At 45.2% G+C, this 7,665-nt stretch overlaps 1 long non-coding RNA gene across 1 annotated transcript in view; it reads left to right on the top strand.

The window, feature by feature from the left end:
- The first annotated feature begins 760 nt into the window (after nt 1-760).
- LOC147010784 (uncharacterized) overlaps nt 761-7,665 on the top strand; it is a 14,288-nt gene continuing 7,383 nt past the window's right edge. The window contains exons 1-2 of the long non-coding RNA XR_015052407.1: nt 761-1,272; nt 2,438-2,491. This is a non-coding gene — a long non-coding RNA (uncharacterized LOC147010784). The remainder of the gene's footprint in view (nt 1,273-2,437; nt 2,492-7,665) is intronic.

Here is a 7,665-nt window from a genome sequence, read left to right as displayed (position 1 = left end):
GGTTAGGATCATCAACTAGATGAACTCCCATGCTTTTCTAGCCAAATAAAGCTTCTCGGCATCACGTGACTCTGAATGAAAGTTTCAAACAGGCTCAAGTTTAAAGCTGAACCTATAAATCTGAAATCTAACTCTAAACCAGAACGATATTGCAGTGATCTCAATTTTTCTTTTGAAAGGTGCTTGCTCGATCGGGTTCGATCAAAACGCTGATCAAGATGGTTACTGGAGGCATTTCGGAGAGTTCTCGATGATCTCGGTCATCACGTGGCTCACAGATGTTCGTGACGTCATCCACAGCCGTGTGACGTACGTACCCACATGTGAGGGTTGATAGGTCGCGGCACATGAAAAGAACGAGGCACACGGAAAAGTTGGGGTTTTGTGTAAGGTTTGAGTTTGGAGATGGGATGAAAAGTGAGGCAAAGCCACATCTCGTTGGGCCGAGTGAAAGGTCGCTCAGCCTTTTCCAATTAAAATAAAGTGACAGTGAACAGAGGTCTCACCCAAATCGAGTCTGAATCGCAGAAAGAGAAAAAGAGAGGAGAGCGGGGAGGACTGCCTCCGTAGCCTCCTACCGTGACCTCGCACATCCCTCCAGGACACGCACCGACCGACGGGCAAGGCCGTCATGGCGCGAATGTCAGCCGGTGATGTGACGAAAGGTTTCTCCCTCCTCCGAGGGTCCTCGGTCTTTCAGCAGTCTTATTCAAGTGATCGTGTCTGGACACATAACCTTCGAGGTCTAGTCCTACCCTGCGGCGTCACGTGTTCTTTGCCATTTTGCGATTATCCAACACTGCATCTCGTGGCCAAGATATAACATAATATTTGGCGCCAAAATGGGGGGGAAAAACACACGTGGTTAGCTGATGAGCAGTTAATCAGCAATTTCGTGTTTTTCATGATAAACTCGTCTTCACAGATCATTTGAAGGACATGACAAGTCGTGTAGTGCAGAGGTGTGGCACGCTTACTTTCGAACTCTCGAGTCTGGCTTTGATTCCCAACCGGCCTATAAACCGCCTGAATGGTGCTTCGCATGCAGGGCTGTCCCTCGGATGGATGCTAAGCTGGCTGTCACATCTGCTCGCATTCGTTGTTGGATGTTAAAGATCCCATGGTGTCTATCGTGAAGAGTAGGCGAGGTATCTCCGACACCTTGAAGAAATTACAATTTTTTGTCGAAATCACCGTTAGTGGAACGTCAGGCTTGGACAGTCGGTTCGTGAAAGACGGGCCGAAAAGTTCCACGACCGACTCCATAAAAAGGTGAGAGTAATTCAGGCTAATCAGTCACGTCATAAAGGGCTCGATTCGTGTCGGTAGAGGACCTTGATATAAACCGCATGATGTATGCCGCCATTTTGTAGGGACCATTATGATTAAGCCGGCGAGTCATCTGCTCGTCCTTGGCCTATTGTGGATTTAAAGGCCATCATTGTACATTTTGTAAAGGGTAGGTCAGTGCATGCCGATACACTGGATCCCTCACCCATCCCTTCCATCCCTTACCCCCTCTCCACCTATACCTTCTTCCTTCTTTCCTTCTCCTCACCCCCACTCCCCCCCCTCACTTCATATCCTCCGCCCGATACATCTACCCCTTCTTTACCTGTCCTGCCATCCTTCCATACCACCACACCTCGTGCAAGAAACCACAAAGCGAACCTCGATGGACATGAGCGAGAGTCATGAAGAGTGCTGGTCACGTGTCTCAGACGTGGCAACGCCAGAGGAGAAGGTCGTAAGTCACGTGGCCACCGCACCGTGGACTCCGCCGGTGCATCTGGGTTGACGCACACCTTTCTTCCCTTCCACAGTGGAACTTTCACATCGGGGGGGGGGGGAATTATTAATCCAAAACAACAACATATTACATATATATATATATATATATATATATATATATATATATATATATATATATATATATATATATATATATATATATATATATATCAGGGCCTGATTTAGGCATGAGCAAGCTGGGCAGTTGCCCAGGGGGCCTCCACATATTTCATGAAAAAAAAATTGTAAGGAAAAATGTATTTGTGAGTGCCTGAATGGTAGTTGGTAGTTAGTGGAACAGATATAAGATATTCATCTTATCTTATTCTCTATTTTATATAGAAGTTCAGATTCTTGGTTCTTGAAAAATATACTTTAAGGATGACTGTAAATATGTCTTGTCACCTTTTCAGTATTCTAAGGTAGGGTGGGCCTCCACTACTGAAGGCTGCCCAGGGGCCACCACATGTCTAAATCCGGCCCTGATATGTATATATATATATATATATATATATATATATATATATATATATATATATATATATATATATATATATATACATATATATATACAGGGTGTCCCAAAAGTCTGGATCCATCGGCATTTTTCCTAAAATACAATTTGATATTTTTCTTTTTCTTTCAGATACAAGATGGCTTCAAAACGAACAATAGAAGATCGAATTGAACTCATTCTCATGTACGTAAGACAGGATTCTTCACATAGAGGAGTTGCTGCCGAATTCAATAACACGCGCCACTGTTAAAGTGTTTCAACGTTTTAGGTTCAGAAATGTTCTACGTTCCTGTATTCAGCGTATAAACAAGTGTCGCGAAGTCCAAGGCCGTCAATTTGATAATTTACTGTAATAAAACTTTTACATACATTTTTGCCTATGGATCCAGACTTTTGGGACACCCTGTGTGTTTAGAAAGAAAGCACACTGAGCATTAAAAGGAAAAGATATCAACCTTGTATTGGGCTTAACGTTTCAGGAACTGTCTAGCTGGGAGTAGTAGTAGTAGTAGATGTAGTAGTAGGAGTGGTAGATGTAGTAGTAGTAGTAGTAGATGTAGTAGTAGTGGTAGATGCCTGAGTGAGGAACCCATGATTTTCACGAGTTTCTGATTCAAAGTGACGTCACTCACAGTGCTGTTAGGGTTAGGGTTCCGTTCGGTTATTTAATGGCTCAACAGAATGTCAACGAAACGAGGGTTTTGAGTCCAGTTTCTACGTGATGTCGATTTAAAATTGTACGATGACGTGTGCAGAGAGTTACACGTCAATTATACACCACGGACTACATAGGTTACGGGATTTGAGCTTTTACTAAGCGACGATGAAATGGCCATAAAACGTGCTGAGTGTTACCCCTAGAAATAAAAGGAAACTCGAACGGCCACTCGGTAGGGTACATACCTCTCTCCGCCAGGTTGATTAGTTTATCTTTTGTATCCCATTGATAGGCCGGATCTGGATTCAGACCTGAACTGAAATTTAATCGGCTTGTTCTTTTCACCTAACTAACTCATCCACCAAGTTTTGTCCGAATCCGTCCACAACTTTTTGAGATATCCTGTGCACAAACAAACAAACAGATGGACAGACAGGTGAAAACATCATCTCCATCCACCTTCGGTGGGCGGAGCTAATCAATCAGAGGCGGAAATGATCGCTCGACCCACCATGTCTGTGTCACATCCCCAGATGAGTTCCATCCTTCCCCTTCACCACCACGTCGCATTCGTCATCACACGTCCTTCCCCATCTAACCTCTTTACCCACCGAGCGGCACCAGCGTTCAGCGGAAACACCGCGCTCGGGGGAGTCTTGCGGGCAGAAGCCCAAAACAGCACAATTATCAAAAATTAATGTCCTCATCAATAACACACGAGGGAGGAACACAAAAAGGTGTTTGCAGAGAGTTTCTCGGATATTAATTATTTCCGAACATGCGAGTTCTCTGCCTGAGACGGAGTGTCTCTGTCTAAGACGTACCAGCTCTCGCTCGACACCGCATCATTTATTGATCCGTTCCCCGCCGATTCGATCACGCACCTGACGTCACGGCACCTCCACCTCGAATGACGTGTCCCTGGCTCGGGCGACGCGCAATTATATGCATCTGCGAAATGGGAACGTGCTCGAGCAGGGTCACCTTTCAGTTCTTGTTTGCGAATCGGGTTTCGAGCACAGGAAATATTTACCTTCTTCTCGCAACAATCCTGAGAGTTTGTTGCCAATGTCACGGGTCGATACATGCACGCGCCTTTTGTTGCACACCTGGTGAAGCACGTTGTTGACTGTAACACCTTGCATTGGAACACCCTAAAATAGGGGCCCCTATTGTTGATCGAAGGGTGAATTTGCATCATCGTCGCGAAATGAACCCTACTTAGCTCCCCGCTACGGGCTGGTGCTCCAGCATCGCCTGCACTGTCTCTCGTGGATTCCGTGCAATCGAAAGCTTTGAACATTATTGGAATCTCCCATGATGACAATGAACCACAAGGTCTGTTGCATTCACTTCATATATATATATATATATATATATATATATATATATATATATATATATATATATATATATCTCTCTCTCTCTCTCTCTCTCTCTCTCTCTCTCTCTCTCTCTCTCTCTCTCTCTCTCTCTCTCTCTCTCTCTCTCTCTCTCTCTCTCTCTCTCTCTCTCTCTCTCTCTCTCTCTCTCTCTCTCTCTCTCTCTCTCTCTCTCTCTCTCTTTCTCTCTCTCTCTCTCTCTTTCTCTCTTTCTCTCTCTCTCTCTTTCTCTCTTTCTCTCTTTCTCTCTTTCTCTCTTTCTCTCTTTCTCTCTTTCTCTCTTTCTCTCTCTTTCTCTCTTTCTCTCTCTTTCTTTCTTTCTCTTTCTTTCTCTCTTTCTCTCTCTTTCTCTCTTTCTCTCTCTTTCTCTCTTTCTCTCTCTTTCTCTCTTTCTCTCTTTCTCTCTTTCTCTCTCTTTCTCTCTTTCTCTCTCTCTCTTCTTCCATCCATCCTTGCACATTGCTCCACTGCACAACACCAGGACGCACGAGTTCTTCCAGTAAACCGTTCCTGGTTAAACTACCAAAATCCAGGTTGCCACTGCACACCTCATCTCTTCCATTTGTCGCTTCTCCCGTCGATAGAACACTCACTGTCTTCCAGAGAATATATATTGCGTCTCCCTCTTCCCTCCAGGGTTTCAAGCAGGCAGTGCAGATCGCCATCTTGGGTATCCCCCATCCTGACCCATGATCATTGTTTACCCCCATTAACCCTTCCGAACCCAAACGTCTTGCTTGCTCGTTTCAGCGATTCATCCCCTCCTCTCTCAATATCCTTTCCTGTTCGGTTATCATCGTGCAGATTGTGACCAATTGTTGCCCCGTTACCCCCACTGTCAATTTAACCCAGCTGTCTCATCCCATGAGCTTCGCTCTTGTGGAATAAATAAATAAAAATGCGACGTCACAGCCACGTTCGTGCGTCATTGTACTGTCAGTGCACACGGATCGTGATGTAATCTTGCCGGGGCGGCACGGGACTGGTAATGTGCATGCATTGTGACGTCATCTTGCCGGTGGCACACGCACAGCTTACGTGAGATCTATCCTTGATCCGAACGATTCTCACGACGTCACCAAAAGCAGAGAAACCCATCGATGGCATCATGGTTTGATTGTCCCATCTGAGTCTGGGAGTTTGGTGGTTCAAACCCCGGCTGGGTCATACCAGGGATTTTGAAAATGGTACGCACTGCTTCCTTGCTTGATACTCAGCAATTCAAGAGCAGAGCACAGACAAACAGCAATAGATTGGCAATAACATTGCAGCCTTTGATTGGCCGTGCTATTATTGCATCACACCTGCATCAAAATTCCTTGTAATTGTAAAGGAACTCATATTATTACAATGCACTCAGGACGTCTTCATGGCATTCCCATGGATCCCAGACGTGAGAAACCTCTTATTACCGTCCCTTGTGCAAGTTCAACGGTTATTTCATTCCGACCTGGAATCCATCAGGTTCGGCTTTGATCACTACCTGGAAGTCCATCAGGTTCGGCTTTGATCACTACCTGGAAGTCCATCAGGTTCGGCTTTGATCCCTACCTGGAAGTCCATCAGGTTCGGCTTTGATCCCTACCTGGAAGTCCATCAGGTTCGGCTTTGATCCCTACCTGGAAGTCCATCAGGTTCGGCTTTGATCCCTACCTGGAAGCCCATCAGGTTCGGCTTTGATCCCTACCTGGAAGCCCATCAGGTTCGGATTCGATCCCTACCTGGACTGCATTTGTTTAATCCCGGGGACCAGCAACAAACAGACCCCACAAAAGCACGCACGTGGTTGATATATACCAATTAAGTACAGACGAGTGCAGTGCCTCTGCACTGTTTGGTGGTACACAAACAACACTTACAGTATCTCAACCTGACAAGTCTCAATGTTATAATTGAATTGTGAACGCACGGGTTCACTGATCGCACACTCTATCCTCATCCCCGATTCTTCTTTCCTCTTCCCCCTCTAAACTCGCGATGTGACTGACTGTACGTACTTTTCGTCCCTCCATAATGGCTCCCTCACTCCCCTCGTCCCCTCCCTAATCCGTCGATGTGTCCGATCGATCGACCAGGAGCTGTTTTCCCGCTCGCACGCCATCACGGGCCCCGCGGCAGCAAACACGCTAACTGGTGCCCCCGGGGCCAGGTGACTGGTTCCAATCTGCGCGATCGGGCTGTCTGGCTGCGGTCGCCACGCCGCGCCTTTCATGGTGCCAGGAGATCCTGCATGTTTTCAAGGCTCTCGCTGTCACTGAACCCCAAGCTCGCCAGCCCCCTCGGATATTCTCCGGTGCCGCGCCCCCCGGGCCGTTTGACGCGTAACAGCAGGAGACATCTCGCTATGTTAATTGTACAGAGCGCGCCCCTAACCACCGTGTGTGTGTGTGTATATATATATATATATATGTGTGTGTACATTTATGTGTGTACATTTATATATATATATATATATATATATATATATATATATATATATATATATGTGTATGTATATATATGTATGTGTATATATATATATATATATATATATATATATATATATATATATATATATATATATATATATATATATATATATATATATATATATATATATATATATATATATATATATATATATATATATATATATATATATATATATATATATATATATATATATATATATATATATATATATATATATATATATGTATATATTGTTGTGGTTGACGAAATTCACAAACCACCATTCAGGTCCCTTAGGTGAGATATCTCTGTAAGTATATGTGTAGTTAGGCCCAAACCCGTTGTTTCGAGGGAATAAATGTCATTCAGTCGGGCTGCGACTCTTCAGGATAGCCGTTTTTCTTTAACTATCTTTATTTTGGACCAGCCGCCATTACTACCACCACCAACCACGTCTCAACAGCCATCACAACAACAACCACCAACCACAACGCCGCTTCACAACAACAACCACCAACCACAACGCCGCTTCACAACAACAACCACCAACCACAACGCCGCTTCACAACAACAACCACCAACCACAACTCCGCTTCACAACAACAGCCACGACCTTAACCGTCACAACTCGCCACCATCGCATCACCGTCATTCCCACGCCACTTGTGGGCGCCGATGCTGGACTCGTGCGGGGCGCGCACCGAGCAGCGTGTTCAGAGACATCACAGACTTTCCGAAGAAAAACGGATCAAAAACGACTCACGCCCACTTCTGTTCCGTCCTATCGGCGAGCTGGGGCGAATTGGCCCCGCCTCCAGGGCGTTGGAGTGAGGACGCGATATGCAAATTCATGGATCAAAAAGCAT

This window comes from Eptatretus burgeri, chromosome 16 (assembly GCF_056783735.1).
Source record: "Eptatretus burgeri isolate ZD-2024b chromosome 16, Ebu_testis_v1, whole genome shotgun sequence".
Lineage (NCBI taxonomy): Eukaryota > Metazoa > Chordata > Myxini > Myxiniformes > Myxinidae > Eptatretus > Eptatretus burgeri.
The sequence above is the reverse complement of the archived record's forward strand: the minus strand, read 5'-3'. Positions and strand labels throughout refer to the sequence as shown.